Raw genomic sequence first — 23867 nt, forward strand, 5'->3', positions numbered from 1 at the left:
ATATGTTATGTCATGTTATAGTTTTACGAACATTAAACGGCCAAGCCGTCCTTTTTTTACCAAGATGTAGGGTTTGTAGAATCAGAGCTTGTAAGTAGAGTGATTTGTTATTTATTGTTATAAATTTGATACAGTCAAGAACATTTAAGAGCTATATTACTTTGGACTTGGGATAGGTCACATGGCCAGCACAAATCTAAGCTCAGCTAGGGGCTTGGCTCTACTAGAGATCTCATAACTTTTTAACAGTGAAAACATTATGAACTTGTGAGTCTTGGCTACCTTTTTACATGAAATGTTTTTGGTGGGATAAGCTTTACCGAAAACTTTTAAAGTTCAAAGACTACCCACGCCTACAAGTATCTTCTCATGTTGTAATTGAATACCTGTGACCTATAGACGTTTTTGTTGTAAGTTCTAGTCGCTTTCTGAAGAAGCCTTAACTATTAAACTGTCTATGAATGGATGCCTGTTAACCATAGAGTAAATAATAAATAAAATTTATCGAGTATAGGAATTGGGTATTTCAATAAAAAATGTATCCTGTAGTGGAGGAACGATATGCAACTAAATGTCAGTACCTATAATGGAAAAACCAATACTTATTAATTAATACTGTACGTCAATGGTACTGTCAGAAAACTACTCTCAAGTGCTTCCAACATTTTAACTCAAGCGCACAAAATTTTAACTCAATCTCGGACTCAACGCCGGACTCGGACTGACAAACATAACTTTTTAACATATTATACTAAAACAGATTATAATAAAATCAGTTATAGATTATAAGATTTCGTATAGATATTAAAATCCCTTACAATACCTCTATTTTGATCTGTACCTGTAAAATAAAATATCCAAAAAAAAAACCAAGTTGATTTTATAAAACCAACCCGGAAACATGTTACAGAATCAAAATACGGTATCAAGATTTTATTTAATTACAAGTTATGTTTACTTTATACATATTCTTTTTCTTGTATTGGAATAACTATGTAATACCTAATGGCTCTATTTATAGTCATTAGCTCCTGAAATAATATTATATGCTACAGATTAAACAATATTAGAAAATTACGTCTCTAATTAGGTAAATTTTCTCATTTGCACTGGGGTTAAAAAAGCTATATTACATACTCGCTAAGCTTGGGTCTTGGCTTTATTTTAATAACATGTAAACAAACCGGAAAATCCAAAGTAATCTTGTTTTAATTTCATTAGCAAGAAAGAAAATAGGCGTTCTAATGAGTATAATAATGAGGCTTGAAATTAAACAGTAAATAGCTAATATTTGTTATTTAAGGCCTAAACCAAATGAAATTGGAGCCGATCCTGTAACAATGCTATAGGAAAATTGACACGAAAAAAACATCCTATCAAAATCAAAATATAATATTATTTGAATTTTACATAAATAAAATCTACTCGCGTGAATTTGGGTTTTTCAAATCCTGAAGGATTACTATACATACTTTATTTACCTCCCAGATTAAACATAGCCTATCTTACCCTTCTTCAAATAGCGTTTATTGTCACGATGAAATGGGTTGAGTACCTAGTTGAGGCATATAGAAGTCAAAGCAAGCAAAAAAAAATAACAGACAGACAGACAAAAGACCCATCCGTTAAACCGATATAATATATGAAATTAGGTACAGGATAGCTCGCGTCTTGAAAATTGACATAGGCAACTTTTTTATACCAGAAAAGCAACAAGTTCCCACGGGATTTTTAAAAACTCAAATCCACGCGGATCAAGTCGCGGGCAACAGCTAGTTTGTAAATATTTCAAGTTTAGGGTGTACGACACCCCCGGGGCATAAGCCGCAGTTGCTCAAAGGCCGGGAGTCTTGACTACGATTTTAATTAAGCGTAATGCGAAGGAAACTTGACGCGGTTGTTACTTAATATGTAAGGGATAATAATATGACGTGTCTTTAGTCGAGAGGGCGTAAGTAACGTATTGTTGAAACAAAAGCAACATCTTTATCATTATTTCTGAAAACACATTACACATTTTTGATGACTCTCACGACACAGACAAGAAAAATACAAGCTGCTTTTGTCATACTTATGACGTCATAGTGAAAATGAAAATAAATGAAAATATTTTTATCTATTAGGCTAGTGATGTTATAAAATAATGACATATTTTCAACTCAAAACTATACATACTATAGTTCATAACTTAAAATTTAAAAAACCCCCGACACAAAAACCTCTGTAAGAAAACTAGAAAAGAGCTGATAACTTTCAAATAGCAGAACCGATTTTCTTCGACTATAGCTAAAACTAAATTAAAATCGGTCCATTCGTTTAGGAGCTACGACGCCACAGACAGATACACAGATACACACGTCAAACTTGTAACACCCCTCTTTTTGGGTCGGGGGTTAAAAACTGAGCAGGCTCCTGCAGCAGTGGAGAGGTGGGGCAGGATGACAGTTATCACAAGTTGACGGATCACTGAGCTCTCGCGTCGCGTCATCACACTCCTCCCACCCGCTCCACTACCGTAGGAACCTACTCTGTTATGTCAACAGTCCATCGTCTGCGCAGCCCCTTAAGCCCATTATAAAGTCGTTTCAGGAAACGATACTGTATGTTACCGACAGAGCGCAGACCACTAATTTAGCGTCCGGCCAGACCCGCCCGACGCCCGCTGTAGGCAAAACTGTAATCGCGTGCATTTTTAATGATACCTCGACCCATTTATAGCTCTTTCATAAACCGGTTAAGGCCGACAGGATTAATATAGAATTTACTACAAAGTATAAGTTATTTATGTAAAAACGTGCTGAACGGCTGTAACCTGTGACTTTCTCTGCAGGAAGCCAAAAATGTATTACTTTACCATATTATATTACTTTACCAAGTGCCAACCTTTCTTTACGTTGCATACAACACCAAAACTACCTGTTACTTATGATAATTCCATACTTGAAGCAGCTTTTATATGCTACAATGAGATTCAATCAGATATATCTACCTTTTTAAAATCGGAAGTTTATGCGAGTGATTCTAAAGATGGTATGTTTTTTGCAGGCTTTTCAAGTTTACTATCGATCATAAATCTTTGAACGAAGAGGCAGGTATATCTGGTCGCAGTATAATAATAATATTTATAGTATGTAATTTTTTTTTAAGCGTTCCACATATATTTGTGATAGGTAGGTACTTATTCTTCTTCTTTTACAACCTCTACCAAGGGTCATTGGTAGAGAACTCTCTTATAGAGATAAGTTCGTCCCAATCCACAGAATTTTTCTTTTTACTAATAAATACAATTTTTTGGTAAAAATACTTTTAAAAAAGACGGCTTTAGGTAATACTAATACCTTTTAGAGAAAAGTCTGTCTAGGTACAATACTATCTTTCTAGCTTTACTAAAGCATAACCTCAACTTTGTCAAATATTTTTAACACCTACTCTACTTTAGAAAAATCTCTTTTTGAAATTATAATCCGTTGGATTGTGTAGGCGTAGGTAGGCACCGCGTTGGAAGTAACAATCGCTCGACCACCCAGGCCGGACTTGAGTACTAACTTATGTAATCGATCTAGGCGTCGTCTGGCGAAATGTCACAATAAGATCTTTACTTATCTGTGGTATTCTAAGAAGGATATCTGAAATCTTCATTATAGCAACGTACTTTTCATATCTAGGTATAGTGCAAATTTTTGACTAAATCGAACGCTTATTTAAAGTCGTTTTTTTTTCTCTCTTTAATTTTCTATTTAGAAATCAACAACTTCTATTTAAATTGACGTTTCTATTTCTTCATAAAAACGTTTAAGAACTCTAATAGAGTTGTGCGACCACCCAGACTGGATGTAGGAACCTAAAGCTTTAAGCTAAGTAGGACTTTATTGATAAGATAAATAAAGGCACCTTTTACATAGTTTTAGTTCGTAAAGTGTATAAAGAGCTTGTAAACTGACTTATGTTTGAGTTTATTTTAACAATTTACTTAACGATAAAAATAAATAATTCACGGCGGTAAACTCAAGTAAACTTCAACGACCGAATAAAAAACTTGTTTTACTTTTCAACTCAACAATTTTATTGCGACAAGATAACAGTTTTTTTACTTAGAGATTATCAAATTTTCCAGTGAATTCCAGTTAAGTCTGGACTCTGCACGTAACGGTGTAAGTAACTACAAGCTTTATCGCCAAGAAGGTCAAAACTCAAGTGATATTCAGAACCCAAGTCACGAATCCCATCTATTATTATGATGTTCATGAAATGATGATTTTTTTACAAACCCTGTTATGAGATAGTCACTTTTTTTTAAGAAATAGGTAAGTATGTTGAAAATTACAGATATTTTCTTCTTCTGTACCTAACTTAGCGTAAAATTTGCTCAAGCTTTGGTTACAATAATAAGTTACTCTAACAAGTTCGACTTTTACAATTTTTCCTGCCCCGCCCCATAACACCATTTAGGTTTACGGAGAATGAAATGTGAAATCAATGGTCAGCAAAAAAAAAAGTAAAATTTGAAAGATACAAACAGTTAAGTATTTAACTGAAAAAAAAAGACAAGAATAAGATAATGACTTCCATGAATCCAACGTCTGATACAGAGACAACTCTACAGGTGGTTTGTAACATGTAGGTCGTCATAAAAAGCGATTCGGAAATTTCGCACATAACTCGCTTTAGTAAAATAACTGTTCCGCCGTGCACTGATAAAGCCTTATAATGAAGTTCGCCGACGATGCCGTTTTAATTACACGAAACGGTAAGAGCAACACCGGCTTCATTTTATAATAATGTTAGAAGAATCCTGAGATCCTGCATTATTCCTGCATTATTTATTCGCGCTGATTTAAGTAACTAGTTATTATTAGTATTATTTTTCTCATATTTACATCTATAGTTTAAATGCGAAAGTGTGGCTGTCCATAACCATTTCACAATTCAACCTTTGAACCGATTTCACCGGCAAGAGCTTGCATCCTGTACAATTAGTTTTCCCGGGATTCAAAAAACTCTGAATCCATGCAAATAGCACTTCCATAATATTTTTTGATGTTCATAAAAAATATAAAAACTTTTAAGTAAAGTTAAGTAAAGTAAGGGTCTATTGAATAGATAAATAAAAGAAAACTCCCTCCTTATAGAGCACACATTTAAAGGAAAATTTAGTTATGAGTAAAGTTACTCCTTGTTACATATTTTGTACATCCTAATCGCACATATACAATTATACATATATTGTATAACAATACATAACATAAAAATACGATGTAACACTAAAAATACAATGCAATGAAACCAAAATCTGGAGACATAGAAACGGGAAATTCCATTTAAACATTTTCTAGTTTGCATAGAAAAGTTAAATAGTTTTGTATGATTATACTATGTAAGACATTCGACATCTTTATCGAAACTTTGATAGCACCACCAAGACCAGTAATTTCGTACGGTATATCAGCAGCAATACAAACGTAAAGCAGATAGTGTGGGCAGTAAAATATGGCTCACCTTCCTCCTGTCGCAGAACAGTAAGGAAGGTACTCAGTATAAAGTAATATAACAGATCATTATTGACCACTTAGGTCAGCGGCAAACATTCTCAACCGGCCATTCGCTCCATTCTTCTCACCCATTGTTAAAGCTAATATAAACTTTATGACGTCTAGAAAAGGGTTTATAATGGGATGACACTTCAGCGATTGTGCCTCCGAGATACTGCCCGAGTAAATTGTGGTTCCTGGAATGCATCGGTCTCCTTTGCGATATTTTTACCATGAACGAATTTGGTTTGCGGTTTTTCCTCTTTGTTTGAAATTATATTTCGAAATATCTTTTAATAAGGCAAGTAAGCCAAGGTGTAGAGCTGTATTTTAGCAACAGTTATTAATCCTCACATCTATGTAGATGATATTGATAAATCATAACAGTTTAGTCGCGATTTTCAATTCTACTGTTAAAATAAACAATTACTAGAAATGCACTAACATTTGACCACCATTTGACGGCTGCCAGTGACGTCGAAGCCTCAACATTTCGTTAGAAGTTCCATCTGTCGTGAACTGTGACAACGTCGTTAATCGTTATTAGTCAAAAAAGACCATCACTTTTGGTCAAAACAACATTTCCAAGTAACTTATCCACGGACTACAGATTGATTATTATTTTCGGACGTTAGCAGTATCTACTCATTTGATTTGGGATGATAAACGTCATTCGCTTGTCACTTTTATCCTGCACTTAGAATAATACGACACAGTAGGCACGAGTACATAAGCACCTGCGCCTGATGATAAAGACTGTATTAGCGCCGGAGAACATAAATATAGATAAGGCACAAACGCAACCGTTATTTCCTACAAGCCGCATGACTCAGCTCTCCGCGATATTACGTAAGCTAATAGATATACTGAAATATTTGCGCGATTTTCTCAAGCCTTTTTTACATTGAAATGCAATATTTTTATTTAATGTGAATTATTTTGATAATTTTTTCAATCTAAAAATGGTCAGTTATGTGCAATAAGTTAAGAAGAATTAAGAATAGAAGAAGCTGGTGTGGACTGGTGGGAGGCAACGGCCGTGGCTAGTTACCACCTTACCGGCAAAACCGTGCCACTAAAAGTAACAAAAAATAGAAGTTATCGAAGCTAAGATAAAGTTTTAAAATAATGTCAAAACAGAGCCTTAGATCGTTTACTCAACGGGCCTCAGGCAACCTTTATCGTGTTCACCTAACTACCAATAATAGGGCATGTCAACAATCAAGCAGACGGCAACCGTCGACACCGACGCGACCGAGTGGAAAGACCTTGTGACTGCTTACTGATACGGGATGCAACAGCTGTGGTAAAATCAACTTGTGCAGGCGAGAAATTATTTTTCTGTTTCGGGGTACCCGTAGCCCGTTACATTTGTGACCCACGACCCAAAAAGAAGGGAATTTTAAGATTGACGTGTGTAATTGTATGTCAGTGGAATCGTAATTTCTAAAGTCTAAACGAATGAAGCGATTTTTTTTATTTAGTTCATTTTTTATGAAGTTATGTGATGTAGTGTAAGAGCAGATTGGACCGGTATGTAGTATGTATCTATAGTACGCGACAGTAGGGTGCGGGATAGCGCGGGTGACGTACGGGAGTGCGGGGCGTCCCCCTACCTCATATCCCGTTTGCCATCTCGACCTGTCGCGCATTAACCAATGTCCGTTTGCGGTTTTCATAACCCATTATATTTTATGTAAAGTTATCTGATGTAGGGTATTGTATGTTAGAGCAGTAGTTGTCATTTTTTTAAACGACTTTAAAAATAAATAAATAAAAAGGGGGTTCTCCATTGGATCTGTGAGTATATATTATATCTTTGTATGCACCGTACTATCTAATTATGTCCGCGGTTTCCTCACTTTTAGCTTGATAGATTTGAATGCGGGGTTTTTTTTATTTCAGGAAGACACCCTATGTAAAGTTATCTGATGTAGGGTATTGTATGTTAGAGCAGTAGTTGTCATTTTTTTAAACGACTTTAAAAATAAATAAATAAAAAGGGGGTTCTCCATTCGATCTGTGAGTATATATTATATCTTTGTATGCACCGTACTATCTAATTATGTCCGCGGTTTCCTCACTTTTAGCTTGATAGATTTGAATGCGGGGTTTTTTTTATTTCAGGTAGACACCCTATGAATAACACGTCGCGCCTCGGCGGCATACCCATCATAGAAAAATTAAATTACTGTAATTACGGAGTTTCTACTGTGTCACAATAATTAGGTTTTTATTTTTTGTACCTATATTTATTTATTTAATTGAGTTTTCAGCTAGATTATACCTAGTACCTATTAATTTATACCTATCTATTTATTTGGACCACATATCACATCAAGTTGTTTGGTTCAAAGTGTTCACAATAACAGCCGGAATTAATATGTACTAGTTTAGAGAAAAACATGAAGATCGTTTTTGGCTGTGAATCCCTTTAAATAATGGCAACATATTTGGTCTCAAGTTTATCGGCGTCATAATGTCAAAATTCGACAAATAAGGTCCGTCCTTTGTCGATATTATTGGCACCCCACCGCGCCATGCGTGTGCAATTTGCCATTCGTAGGGGCGGGCGGGATGAAGTTCCGATTTCAACAAATTCGATGTCATTCGATGTCGTTCATTTTCAATACTAAGCATTTTTTATTTTTATTACCTAAGATAAAGTAGGTACGTACCTATACCACATTTTAAAGAATATCGGAATTTATGCGCTTTAATGTGCAAGCTGAAAAAGATGCAAAGCAAACCGCAGTCAGGGTTTTTTCAAAACTTTTAAAATAAGTACTTATTGCTATGTCACTTGGTCAATTAATAAGGAATGTACTGACGTATGAGTTTAAAATCTTCAAATTCAAATTCAAATTCAAAATGTTTTTATTCAATTAGACTTTTACAAGTTCTTTCGAATCGTCAAAAGCATCTACCACTGGTTCGGAATGCCTTTCCTACCGAGAAGAACCTTGATTATTCATCTTGAATCTTGATATGAATTCATTCTTGATATGAATTCGTAATAGTAGCTCTACCTTTTTCTATCTTGGCTATAAGGCTCGGTATCCACCTAAGCAGACAGGAGAGGAGATGTGTTCAGTCGACCAATCAGAGTCCGTGGAATTTCGTGTGGTCGCCTGGGAGAGAGCGCTTCAAAGCGATAAGACCGCCAAATTGTACTACATTATTTTTGTTATGTAATGTTTTATTTTTATGTTTCTTTATCATATAATGTTAATGTTGTTATGTGATGTTTTATTTTTATGTTTCATCATATAAAGAAAAGTGCGTTATAACGCATATTTAAATTTCACTCATGATATTATAACGTGAAAAAATTGACACCTCTTCTTTTAAAAATCTGACTGTTTGACTGTTCACATCTCTCCGCTCCGCTTAGGTGGATACCGGGCCATACTTCTACTATGTACTAGGTTTGTATAACAAGTGATGCTTGAGCGCAATGATTAAGCAACTGACGCAGTCTTCAGATGGTTACGGTACAGGAGTTAGCTTATCAGTCTAGACATGACGTTAAAAGTCTATTAGCTTTTTGTATCGGTTATGTACAGATTGTGTCATCGCGTTCTCTGGACTAAATAGAACGATTTCGACAGACGTGCATATTGAATAATCATTTTGTTAAATGGCAAGTAAGTAGGTATTTTAAGTTGTTGGTGAAAAATAGTGCTATTAGCCAAAGCAGTATCGCTACAACTAAGAATTACTTTTTTTTTAAACAATACAGTCGATTTGATTTCAATTTCCAAAAAACTTGCTCTTTCGCTCTTTGTACATCCCTATTTGGATGTTATTAGACGGAAACTTCAAGGGTGTCATTGGACCGCATCGAAGGAACTATAATTTATGTTTGCCTTAATTATTATAGCTACTTATTGACATAACTACCAATTAGGAAATCTATTTGAATAATACAAGAACCGTATTTCCCTATATTTGACGCGTTCAAATCTTTTGTTTTTTGGCTCAACAACTAATATAATACAAACATAACAAGACATATTAAATCTGTACGCGGGGCATTTCCGTGTGGTCAGTTTAACCGCTAATTACACAGCAAGGCATAGGCATCGTACGTAGGTATGTCTGCCATGCGTTATGTGTAGGCAAGGGTTTCATTAGATGATAGATTTTGCTGTCAGTTTTGTCAGTCACTTCTCTGACTGATGGATAACCATCGTCTTAGAATATTTGGATAATCTGCTGCATTTGTCATTTATTTATTACTACATATTTACAAGTTGATATCCGTAACTTTGTTCGCATGGGTTTGGGTTTTTAAAAATCCCGTTGGATTCGTGGGGACTACGTTATAGATTAGATAGATATATAGAACTTTAGTGCATAATCTCAAATTTCTAGACACAGCGGTTTGAGCTGTACCTATTTACGTTGATATGTCAGTCTTTAAATAGCGAGCGGGTAACCTGATCTTAAATGATAATTACCGCCGCCCATTAACGTTAGCAGCACCAGAGGAACCACCAATGCGTTACTAGCTTTCTCTCCACAATGTTGATGATCAACGGAATCGGCTGATGCAGGATCTATCGTCTAATGGAGCCCTTAAATGCAGCGGTTGCGGCGCGGGGGAGCGCAATGCGCATCTATTGACGGAACGGTAAGCGCATACCGAGGCACGGCGACACGGATATTTCACTTATTTTGCATACTAACAAGCAACGGTGCGCGGTGTCGAGTCGCGACGTTGCGTCACCGGCCGCCTTGCGTAATCGACTCACGCGCATGCACGCCATTCATCCGGCCCGGCCGCAGCGGCTGGCAACAGTCTAGATTCGCCAGTCGCTACATCTAGCGCCGCTTCCGTCTCGCTGTGTGAGCAGAATATGCTTATTAGACGGTAACAAGGTTAGCTCTAACGTTTGCCTCCAACGAGCTTCCGCCTGCTAATGAACCTAAGGATGGATTTAATTAAAATAATTAACAGAGAAACGTTAAATTGCATATTTAAATATTATTATAATTCCAGTTAACTGTTATCTTGACAAAACTCGTGTAGATTTTCTCGAGAGAAAGTCTCGTCAGTTTGATATGCAAACGTGTAATTGTTATCTGACGAAGCCTGAAAATCGGCCAAGCGCGAGTTGGACTCCCACTTGAAGGGTTCCGTACCATCGCACTAGATATAACACTCATTTTTTTTATATTAATGGCGGCCATTTAAAAAAAAATATTATTTCTTGTTATAGCGGCAATACGGTTTCGGATATACAGCGCGTTGACAGACAGATGGACGAACGGACAGCGGAGGCTTATTAATAGGGTTCCTTTGGGGTATAAAACCTTAAAAAGCGAGATAGTCAATAGTCATAAATGTTTTATAATGAACTATTTGCATCTGAGTAATTCTGCCTTTTTTTAAATTAACACAATACAAACTTTACCGATTCATAGACCTACGTAAATCCATTCTAGGTAATATCTTAAAATGCGAAAGTGTTTAATCTGTTACCTCTTCACAGTCCATCCGTTTAACAGATTTTGATGTAGGTATGGTTTAGAGATTGCTTGAATCCCAGGGCCGAATAGGTATAGGCCACTTTTTGTTTCGCAAAGAGGTCCCACGGAATTTTAAAGAATACCTAGTACCTAAATCTACACGGATGAAGTCGTAGGCGTTATCTAGAACATATTAATTAAAGTGCTAGCAAAACGAGTCTTTACAACTAATTGTGTGTGCATACAGACGTCATATTATGGTTGCAATGTTGCGTAAGCAAGTTGGGAAAAATTCTTGAAACGTCAGCGCTCTTTATGGCGGCTAATCGTTGGTTTCCTCGGAACTTTTACGATAAGCCACCGGATGTTTGGCCGTGTGTGGCATTGTTCACATTGGCCTATTGACTATGTTAGGCAACTCGGTAATAGATAAGAGCTTGTGGAAACTGAATTAAATAAATCCCTATTAATATTATAAATGTCAAAGTGTCTATCTATCTATCTGTTACCTTTTCACGGAAAATTGGTACAAAGATAACTTGCATACCGAAGATGGAGGGTAGGCTTTTGTCCCGGGAAACCAAAGATTTTCAAATAGTCTAAATCTACGCGGACAATATCGCAGGCATTGTTTTAGTAAATAAATAAAATAAAGTACATACCTATTATTATTTAAAGCGTATGATCTGACATGGCAAAGTGAAAAGAAAAATCTATAGTCGTAAAACGTTGGAAATTTTGAGGCAACAAAGAGGTTAGTGGAACATTAAGGCAAACGTAAGTACTAAGAAGCATTAAAGTAATGTTCGTTTTCTATTTTAATATAATTAATGAGGTAATTAAATATTAAGCAAGTATAATTGTTTTTAATGTTAAAAAAACCGCATTTTCTATAGCACTATGGCTTGTGAATTGTGTAATAACTCTTGTTCAAAGTAAAACTTGGAACTCATGGAAGGTATATTTTTTTTCGTGTGAAATGTGGTTGAAAATAAGGTTATAAATTTTGATTGTCACTTGTCAAGTGTCTGTTAAATACAGTGTTGCCACTGTGAAATTCCCATATTGCAATTCCGGCGCGAACAACTCTCAAGAGTAAAATTATTACCAGCAGCTCCTCGTTCATGGCTATGTGAGGTAAGTAGGTAGCTAAGTAGAGTTGGCGGATGTTTATAAACGAAGTTCTTACTCGGAATAAATCTTTTTATTGTTTTCAAGGCTGCTAGGTCATTGTGTTTTTCATTTATGTTTCCGCCCACCTGTTTAATGGCATAGCATTAACACTTTAAAATTTAACAAGCGCGATGTCTAATAAGAGGGAGTGTCTTTGGACTTTCTACCCTGAGTAGTATAATAGACAAAATTATCGGAACACTTCTAAAAATTAATTAAATAGGGTCGTAGAATAGAATCTTTTAACACTTTTCTGTTTTGTCAACGATCCCCCGTCGATTTCCTACGTATGATATTATTGTTCTTATCTCTATCTGCCCTGGTTCGTGCATTCTCGGTTCCTAGATCGGTACATTTGTGATAACCAATTGAAATTGCTGTGATTGGCTGAATTTACCATGTTCTTGCTGCGACAGTGAGTTTGAGCCACTAGCGGAACAATGTTAGCCGGTCAGAAATGATTGCAATTAGTCAACCTGTTTGACGTCCGTGTTCTGTTTTCGATTACAAAAAAGAAAAAATTGTTGTTGCAATCATCAATTTTAGCAAATAGTGAAAGAGAGTCGGCCAATCAGAGGTCACAACTACCGTCACACTTTCTGTCACACTATGGCAGTAGGCATACCGAGTAATGAAAACAATTTTTAAATTCTGTCTAGGAAGTAGTAGGGTTGCCACCTGCCTCTTTTTGATTTACAGGCTACCACCATCAAAAATACGGGGTTTAGATTTGAAGAAATTTGAAAATTTGAAGTATTTAAAGAAATAGGCGGTGGTTCTCTCTGAAATGCATGGAAAGCCTATTTAGATATTTTAGTTTATTTGTAAGTTTTGTATTTTTTCTCCGTATGTTGCCGTGTCTTGATTGGTGAACTGTGTTTGCAATGTGGTTTTAAATAAAAGATTTATTTATTTAAATAGCTTTTAAAAACTCTTAAGTTTTGTAAAGCAAAATGTTATAATACATTTCATGCATACAATCTTTTCATTTTAACTTAAAATTACATTTAATTTGTAATTCCACCTTCACAGTATCAATACTATGGCCGTAGCCAGGAATCGATTGCGGGAGAGGTTTTATCAGGGCCGGAACTGAATCCTGTCATGAGGAAAAAAACATTCGCTCAACTTTATGGGCTAATTACCTGGTTAGTGGAATTTCGCCTTTCAATTTGTCAGTGAGATAAAATACAACAATAAAAAAGCGCGAGCGCAGTGAGCGTAAGTGTTTTTGGTTCAATACAGAAAAAATTAAAGTGAAAGGGAAACGAGTTTAGCCATAGCAAGATTATATTTTTAAAGCTTCCTATCCATACTAATATTACGAATACGACAGTATATCTATTTGCCTATCTACCCTTTCACGGCCCATCTTCTTTACCAAAATTTTGGTACTTACTATTCAGAGGTAACTTGCATCCCAGACATTTTTTTTAGGCGGCTTTTTAGCCCGGAAAATCCCCCACGGAATTTTTTAAAATCTAAATTCATGCAAACGAAATTGCGGAGTTTACACCAAGTAATACAAATTCAAAGCGCGAGTGAAGTGAGCGCGAAATGTTTGATATATTTCCAAAAAAAATTGGTAAGCAAATGCAAGAAATAGTGTAAGTATTATTTTAGGCTTAGGTTTTTGACGGCTTCCCAGGCGCAGTCGCCATTTCAACATTTCTGGTCTGGTGGGAGGCTTCGGTCATGGCTAGTTATATGGTTAGTATGGCCCTAACGGCCAAGAAATTAGACTGCATCATCACTTACCACTAGAAAAGATTAAAGTCACGGGCTAACTTGTATAAAAAAAGGCTTACATCCTCAAACCAAGCCCCGCTGCCTTGGCTACGACCATGATCAATATCGAGTGGGTTTCGGCTACGCATTGCCGCAAAAGGAAAATATTCTTTCTACTGGACATAACGTCAGTGTTTGATTTCGCCAGCCAGGTTTCTGTATCCCGAAATACGGGGTAACCAGTAAAATACGGGGCCTCTGGCAACCCTATTCGGAAAACACTGTCACATTCAAGTTAATGTCAAATATTTTGTTTTCAATTACAGAAAGCTGCATCAATCATTATTACAATATTTTCTTTGTTGTGATTGGCTGAATTTTTGAGTTTCAGCCAATAAACAGACTGTTTGCCAATTAAACGTCATAACAATATAAATGCCAGAAAGTTTAACCAAATAAAACAAACTTAATGAGAACCTAGTGAGAATGCAAACGGCACACAATTTATAATACATATTATGTTAGTCGTATATAATAGATATTATAGTAGTCGTTCACTTTGGTAATAGTCAGATTGTCATCAGTAAAATTGATATTGGTTGATGTATCGTAAATTATTGTTTCGGTGACAAATATTTTTATTATCTATTTATCTTTGAACAGAATGGAATAGAATGAAATGGAATGGAATACAATGATAAATTTTTATTCCTGTAAACTTTTAGGTAAACTTCAAAGTTTTTTGGATGGTCAGACAAATTTACCACTGGTTCGGAATGCCGTTCCTACGTTTTCTAGGGTTTCGTACCTCAAAATGAAAAACGGAACTCTTATAGGATCACTTTGTTGTCTATCTGTCTGTCTGTCGTGTGTGTCAAGAAAACCTCTAGGGTACCCGTTGACTCAAAACCATGAAATTTGGCAGGTAACCTAACTGCGTAATTTTGGGTAGTTTTTTTAATCGATAAAGAAAGTTTGCGACATTGTTCAATAAAAAATTTGGATTCCAACTCCTCAATCCTGATGTTGCAGGGGACCTGACTACTAAAGCTAATGGGATTTAAAAAGTGTCGATTATTAATTGATATTGAAGGTATAGGATGCTGTAAGAAATTGCATTCCTAAATCCTGGTGATCCCTCGGGATTTGAAAAGGATCATCCGTTTAAATATTCTTACGTGATACAGAAACAAGTTGCATCCCGGGGACGGGCTATTACGGAGAGGCAACTTTTGTTCTGGGAAATGAAAGGATCGGGATTTTTAAAAACCTAAATCCACGCGAGCGAAGCTGTGGGCATTAGCTAGTTGTAAATATATTTAAAAGCTACTATAAGATAATAGATAAGGTACTTATTTCCTTATATTTTTATTGTATGGCAGCGCGCGGTTTTAAATTATAAATTGCACGTCCTGTCCTTTTCTGTAATACATTTTTTTTTCAATATCTACCGCTTTATCTCATAGCAAGAGTCCGTAAGACATAATACAGTGAAAATAGGCAAAATATACAATTTTTGCAGTTTCCACGTCAGTACCTGTCGAATTTTTCTAACAGTGTAAGCAGCAGAGCTGAGTTTACCATCAAGTGTTGATATGTGGGTGTTCCATAGAAGCTTTGCATCTAACATTATACCGAGAAACACGGGGTTCTCCTTTATTTTCAACATATGATTATTTATCAATGAACTTATGTCATTTAAGGTCCTGGTATTGGGCAGTGTGAATTCAACACACTTAGATTTCTTTGCATTTGGAAGTAAATTGTTAGCAATAAATCAGAGAGTGACCTGTGATATGGCATTACATATAGTATTGTCAAATTGTCAAAAATTATAATATTAAAGCTGTGCGTATTGCGTGAGGAATAGGTTGCAAGAGAGTTGCAACTTGCAGGGTTTGATGCATGCGCTATTGCCAGCAAACATGAGACATATTTTTATCTACAGGCAACGTCTGAGTAGGTAACGCATACGTCTAACGCAAGTTGAAATGTACCAGTGTATTTAGTTAGACCTATCGACAAGTTTGGAGTTGGGTGCAGTCTAAATGTGGCCCGTGTGTTTAGACTGTCAGTTTCTGTCAGTTTCACGTGTCGTCCCCCGCACTTCACCACCCCGCTTGCACAAATCGAGACAGCACGAAATTTTCAAGATTTCTGGGTGTAATTTCTGGTTTTCGTAGTTCCCACACAATTATAACAATATAAAATATATAACGATAATTTTTTTACTACATAATATTCATTAAATTTTCTAGGTCTGTGGTTTTTCCAAATTTCATTAAATTGCTCCATTGTCTAGAAAAACGAGCACAAAGTTGGGCCTTTTTTTAAAGAAAAATACAAATCTTTGAGCCCCTGTAATTTTAAAACTACATATTATTAGAAAAATCTAAAACACCACAGACACAGATATTAGTTTCTAGACTATGTCTGCAAAATTTCATGGACTTTGGTTGCTTAATATTCAAATGAAATGGGAACTACGATTGTATGGAGTAAGTGACGGAGAGAGTCCTGTTAATAATATCAGCTTATTGTATTTAAATATTATTACAGGTAACAACAGTAAATGTACTTTGCAAAATAGATATCAAATTGGTTAGTTTTTTAAAGGTACCAATTATGTAATATAATAGTCATTTAGGTACAAAATAAAAAAAACTGTAAGATTTAAAACCCTGCTCTAAAAATAAATAATATATCAGTAATGTAATTAGGCAGACAACGACATCAAACGAGTCGCAAGGAGCCGCTGAATCCAGGGGGCGCAAGACCGTGGCGTGTGAATGTGCATGAGACATGCCCAGCAGTGAACGTCTATCAGTTGATGAAGATGTTCCCACTAAAAGTACCAGTAGTACCTAAGTATTCTTCATATTCTCATACAATAACGATTAAAATCGAAATACGGCATCAAAGCCTGTCTGTAGTCCGTATACATACCACACAAGGACGCAACAAACAGGTAATTACTGTTTGTTATAGCAATAGTCATTGTTTCTCACCGATCGGAACACCAACAATGCGCCCTTCGGGTGTAAATGTCGTCGGGTAATTGAGTGAGACAATTGATTTTAGGCAACGCTGCCTAGTGCATATAGTTAGAGAGTTGGTGGCAATATCGGTATATGATTAGTTCATGGTTCAGACCAACGGGCTATGTGGCACGACGCACAAGACGGGCCTTTCCGAATAAAAACAATTGCGGGATGCAATTCGTTTTTGCTTACGACTTGATGTCCAGTGTCTTACTAATTCTGACAGATTTATAGGACTTGATTATGATTTGAAATACTTTTTGTTACGGTAATGGTTCAGAGTTCAGACTGATTATAAATACATAATACAATTTTAAAGTTTCTGAACAGGGTAAGCCAGTTCGAATAGCTGTAAAAAAGCGTGGAAAGATCGTGTGTCGCAGATTTTTCGAAAAAAATGAGTTAGACAATTTAAAAAGCAAATCTATAGGCTATAGGCTATCCTAAATGATTTGCCCATTTCTGACCAAAAAATGAAGAACAACAATATTACTCGATAACGCAGTAACATAATATACTGGTAGTACAACATTGATATGGAAGTCTTGACTAGGAGCATTAGTGTAACAAAGTGCAAGACGCAAGAAAATTATTTAACTTTGGGTTTTCACACAATTCTCTTAATAATAACGAAGCGATAAAATTGTATACCAGTAATTGATTTTAAATGTCATTATTGTAATATTTCTGGCATGGCAAGTTAATGGTTCAATTTTTTCTGCCATTAGCTCCCTATCTAAATGAAACAATTGATTTTAGTTAGACAACGCTGACTACTGCCTACAGGTGCCGGATGAACGTGAATTGCTTTATTACAATAAAGCAATAAATACTACCCAACAAATTATACACAGATAAAGGTTGAGAAGGGACACCGAAAGCACCCGAAAGAGTCATTTTATTTGGCCGATTAAGGTATTTTTCATAAAGGAGACCGCTTTAAGGAAATATTTCCTTACAAAAGTAAAACGAAACTGCTCATGTATGTGATAAACTGTTTTGATATTATTTTAGGCAACAAAAATCTTCATTCGATGCCTATATCAGTCATTTCTATGTCAGTTTAAAATAAAAGTAGGTATGTGACATTTGGGTTTATTTGGTCTACTAAGCCGAAAAGGGTTTGGGAACTAAAAAAAGATGATCATTTTAGTCTCATTTCATTTCAATGGAATCTCCATTTCTAACAAAAATGAAAATTATTCTGAGAAATATGTTTTAATGAAGAAAGACGATTGATTTTAATATTTTAACATTTTTTAATTCTAACAAAAATGAAAATTATTCTGAGAAATATGTTTTAATGAAGAAAGACGATTGATTTTAATATTTTAACATTTTTTAACCACCAGAAAGTCGTTGTTTCTTTTACATAATAGTAATAACACAGATAAGCAATAATAATTATTATACATTGACGTAGCATCATTCATCTCGTATCAGAAAACACGTAGGTATGTGTATTGCGTTGCGTTGAACCAGAGTTAGCGCTATCGGTACTCGTATGAAGGTGCTCCCGGCCTATCGGGACGGATGTTTACATAACAGATAGGCTAACTTTCAGCAGTTTATTAACCCCTTGACTTTGTATCTACTCGGTGTGCGATTAAGGTCGTTTGCCCGCGTTGGGATATCAAACGATGCTAATTTTACGTCATTTTCAAATGAGGACTACGGCAAAGTTCATGACAGTTAGGGAACTTCTTACAAAACATCGAGGCTTCGATATCACTGCGAGGCGTCAAATGTTAGTACATTTGACACAGGTAGCTCTAATGTAGCCATATTTTTCTATAATTTTACGTCACCAATCACCATAGCTTAATATTTGACTTAATATCGTCGATTCAGAAACACCGAGAGTTCCCTCACTCCAGTTCGCTCTGACGTGAGACGACAAAATCCGAGCTAGCCAGCCCATGTTTTTGTCGTTCATTCGTCATCAACCGTTGAACCGTTCACTGTTGGACATAGTTATCTTGTAGGGACTTCCATACGCCACGGTCTTGCACCGCTTGAATAGCTGCGGCTCGTTTGACGTCTGTCCTCCTAATTGGGGGTCTGCAAACGCCGCGTTTTCCATTGCGAGGTCTGTCTGTCGGTGGTTCTGAATCAGGATCAGCCATCTCATACAAAGCTGCCAACAGGTGTCAGCTAGCTAAGTAGGTACTATTGCGGGAGAAATTTTTGAGATGTAGCTTTTGATCGCAAACTTTACTGGAAATTGATGTCATCATTATTTTATTGAAATTAAACTTATTTAGGTACCTACTGAATTATTTAGTAAGTAGACGGCGAAAGTTGATCGTTTTAGGTTGTACGTACCGTACCTATTTATTACTTAATAAATTGCGACAGATTACTTAGTGTAGTTACTTGAGCATTAATACTAAGTTACATTGTAATTTATATATGCGAAAAAGAAATATTTACGAATTCCGCAAAGTTAATTAAGCGTGTGTTCAGTGGAAAGATTTTTTTTAATGAAAACGACCCACAGGCTACGCGTATGGGCGTGACAGTAATGGTTCACTCAAATTAAAAAGAAATAAAGGTTACAGCGTCTATTCCATTAAAATTATTACAACGCATGTTGTCACCAAAACACAATCCTCTGGCGTATTTGTACAGGAATCCCTACGTGTAATGCTGTCAAATATGGGGTATAATTTATGTTTTTTCGCAAAACACGCGTTTAATAAAGAACACGTAAAACAAACAAAGACAAGTACTTAATAGAAATAACATTTTGTGAACTGACTGAGAATATTAGAAATGTATAAAAAAGCAAAAATCAAACAGCTTCTTAGCTTTTTAAAAGTTAGTAAAATCTATTATGCTTTAAAAACTGTAGTTTAAGGCAAATCAACGAACAAACTACACTCTTTGGGGAGCCATCTGTGAAAGACGAAATACTCTTTAGAGTTCCGTACTCGAAGGGTGCCAACGGGATCCTATTACTAAGCCTCCGCTTGTCCATCCGTCCATCTGTCTGTCAGTAGGCTGTACCTCGGAAACCGCTATAACAACAAATAATAAAATTTTCAAAATGGCCGCCATAAAATTTTCTAAAAATATTTAGTAGTGTTATTTATTATACGATGGTGCGGAGCTCCTCGTGTGCGATCCTGACTCGTACTAGATCGATTTTTTATTTATTTAAGAAATATTATAAAAAATTCATGACGCGTTCAACGAATATCAAGTTTTTACTAACCCCCGACCCAAAAAGAGGGGTGTTATAAGTTTGACGTGCGTATCTGTGTAACTGTCTGTGGCATCGTAGCTCCTAAACAAATGAACCGATTTTAATTTAGTTTTTTTTTAATGTTTGATCGAGAGTTTTCTTAGCTATAATCGAAGAAAATCGGTTAAGCCGTTTGAAAGTTATCAGCTCTTTTCTAGTTTTTTTATAGAGGTTTTTGTGTCGGGGGTATTTTAAATTTTGAGTTATGTTCCATTGAAAATGTCATTTTAGCGAATACTCGACATTTTCAGCTTATCAATTTATCAATGGCTGTGGTGTGCGACAATGTAGAGTAGGTAGGTGACACGTGTTCCACGTCATACACTCATACCCACTGAAGTCTGAAAGCCGCAGTTGGCGTCATCAATGGTAATTCCATTCATGAATGTAATGTAATCTATATGATATATTCATAATAGGTAATATACATACCTATAAGTGACAAAGTTAATACAGTACGCGGCAGGAAATATTGCATTTTGGTTTTTTTTTTTGCATTGTAGGATATTGGACGTCATTGTAAGTTTAGTAATAATATGTACAGTACTTGTTGATTCAAAACTAAATAACTGGTCTCAAACGTATGTCAGAACTCGGAAGAACATAGGTAGAGTTTGTACGGTCGACTACAAACTTTGGCAAAAAAAGGAATAATGACTATTTCTTGAAAGTAACTTTCCTAAAACCTAAGAAATCTCACAATAATTCCAAAATGACTAGTTAACAAGTGTAAATTAAAAATTTTCAACACCCCCGACAAGTGAAGGTTACAGTAACTAGAAAAGAGCTGATAACTTTCAAACGGCTGAACCGATTTTCTTGGACTATTCCGCGTCTACGATCCAAAGTATCTGAGTTTTCCAAAACATCATTTTCAAATAAATAATTATTATGTATCTAGGCAACGTCCATCTTGACAGCTTGACATTTGTCAATTGACACTTGAATATTATGAACCTAAGGGTTATCTAAGCTTCTTTTCTACAAGAAAACTAGAAAAGAGCTGATAACTTTTAAACGGCTGAACCAATTTTTTTGGATTATAGCTAAGAACACTCTCGATCAAGCCACCTTTCAAACAAAAAAAAGTAAATTAAAATCGGTTCATTCGTTTAGGCGCTACGATGCCACAGACAGATACACAGACACACAGATACACAGATACACACGTCAAACTTATAACACCCCTCTTTTTGGGTCGGGGGTTAATAAGGTCTCGTTTGGTGATGGGGTAAGCCAATTTTTTTCGACTCACGCTTTTTAGTTCCTGAAAAAAACTGTATCAAAATGAAAATGCAGCCTTCGCGTAGTAGTAGGCACAGCAGGCTTATGAGTATGAGTTAGACACGAATATCGCCTTTATGTCCACGGCATAAAGATATACCGCGTGTCAATGCGTCGATCGAATAAAGGAGTTTAGAGTTCAATCGCAGCTTCCGGTTTCCGAAAAACGATATCACAATGCTAAAACTGCTAAAAGTATCGTGTGTTCAGTTATTACTGTTACAAATGATTATGAGAGCCATCCTTCCTTCCCATATTACGTAGGCACTCGTATGTGAGGTCAGCCGGCCGCCTCGTGGTATGTAATGATAGTTCATACACCCGCGTTGCTAGCGAAAATCCGCAACAAGCTACAATGAGTGACGAAACCAACAGGATAAGCGATATGGATATGTTTCAATGAGCATTTCAACGTCATGCAATGTTCCGTTGACAACTGCAATTCATTTAATGTCAGTTGCGTGTTGCAGTACCGAAAAAGTAGGCGTCGCCAGAGTAAACTAGAGTGAGATAACTCTCAGTTTGATTCTGAATCGACGATATGTCAAAAATTAGGCTATGTGAGACGTGGAAAACAGGCGATTCACAGGTTATCTAGACTCAAATGTAGGAACATTTGACGCCTGCCAGTGACGTCGAAGCCTCGACATTTTGTTACAAGTTCTCTAATTGTCGTGAATTGTCTTGGTACCGAAAAAATGTTGAGAAACGAAATAATGGTTTTATTTACCTTATACGTCTCTAGTCTTACAAATTAGCGCGGCTGTATCACATCGACAGTGTATCACATCTCAGACGGCGAATCATTAGGCATTAGCTAGGATTGTAATTAAAATAAAAACGATGACTTTTGTCAAAAAAATCAGACACACAAAAAGGGCGAAACAAGGAAAGGAAACTGGCTTTAGTCAGTGGGAATTTCTGAAAAACCTTTTGAGAAAACCTTTGCTAGAAACACGTTTCTAGAGTCTAGACTCAACAGTTTGAATTTGACGTCGACAACGTTTAAAAAAACCATATTTAAAGAAGTCTAAACTTTTTGATGCTGTTTTATAACATGACCAAATAAAACTCTAACACCTCTACATTCCGTAGGTGTCATTCTAATGACAAATACTGGTAGAAAAATACGATATTGTTTTTATTAGCACATCACCGCCCATGTCACCTACTGCCCGTATCCTCCTTTCGCACATCTATGAGATCAGCTGTGAGTCAGCCGCCATTGCCACATCGGATGAGTCACAGCCTCGCAGCGGCACCGGCATTGGAGAATGGGAATGGGAAACCTATTGTTCTCATCGTGTCCTTAATTCGGCTCAGCTGTTTTCATAATAACAGACATCACGAACTATTGAGTACACAAATACACAAGTGGATTGAGGAAACGACATTATTACTTAATAATTGCATAGAAGTTGCTTTTGTCAATTGCCTGGTTCCTTTGACAATAAAAATATATAATCCGCATTCATGAGTAGCCGATTTGTCACGGCTTATTATGATGCATTTACTAACATAACAGTAATATATCTTTAACTTGAACTTCCAAGTTGATATTTTCTCATCAATGCCCAAGATAACTTCCCAATTAGATCAAGAAACGTTATTGATTAAACTAGCCCTAATTTGGATGGGATTTTTACAGGAAGCAAAATATAAATACACATAAATCGTTGCTTAAGTTCCAACACCGCTAAGTCATTTTATGGCGGTTTAAACATTATGATGCCGTTTGCCGTTTGTTTGTTAGAAAATCGAGAGGAACGTCGTTTCGGTCAGTCAGAAACAATAAAACTTCAGTAGAAACTCTTAAAGGAATAATAAGTTTTTCAGCACTAGAAAAGAAAGAAAAACGTTTATTTTTGAAAGTTGTGCCTCACATCACTATTAAACTATCCAAACGTCTGTAATCTTGGCACAGCATGTTTTTTTTTCGCTCTCTGTTAAAGTTGGTAATTTTGACTTACGTTGTTATGATTTAGCAGAGGACTTTTAAAACTTGTTATTTTTACGAAAATCTGGAAAACTATAAAACTAAAAACTGTAAAAATAGGATAAAAAACCTCATTTAGAAATACAAAATTTAGAAATACTGAAACAGTTAGTATATAAACTTTACCTTAAGCGGGTATAGAAATATAGAGCAAATCTGTGAAATATCACTTTTTTACGACCTGTTAATGGCCCACAGGCATACTTAAAGTTCTACTAGGCTACTTCTTTCCTACTGTGGGAATTAACTGTTAATACTTATTGGAATTACCACTCCATTTACTTGCTCGAAATGCGATATTCAATTTTATTGTTTCCTCGATCGCCGGAAATATCGCACGTTGTTTATTTTTATTCTTTTTATTATTACGCTTAAGGTAATGGTTGTTTTGTAAA

The 23867-nt window shown here is 35.9% G+C and overlaps 1 protein-coding gene and 1 long non-coding RNA gene across 6 annotated transcripts in view; one reads left to right on the plus strand and one right to left on the minus strand.

Moving 5' to 3' along the window:
- The window catches only part of LOC123873157 (serine/threonine-protein kinase minibrain-like), a 262872-nt gene that overhangs the window by 171002 nt on the left and 68003 nt on the right, over positions 1–23867 (minus strand). The window lies entirely within an intron of this gene.
- Positions 2413–19329, plus strand: LOC123873167. The gene is made up of 4 exons (XR_006797622.1): positions 2413–2535; positions 3481–3486; positions 3929–3931; positions 19318–19329. It is a non-coding gene; the product is annotated as an uncharacterized LOC123873167 (long non-coding RNA).

The sequence above is a fragment of the Maniola jurtina genome, chromosome 16 (assembly GCF_905333055.1).
Source record: "Maniola jurtina chromosome 16, ilManJurt1.1, whole genome shotgun sequence".
Taxonomy (NCBI): Eukaryota; Metazoa; Arthropoda; class Insecta; order Lepidoptera; family Nymphalidae; genus Maniola; species Maniola jurtina.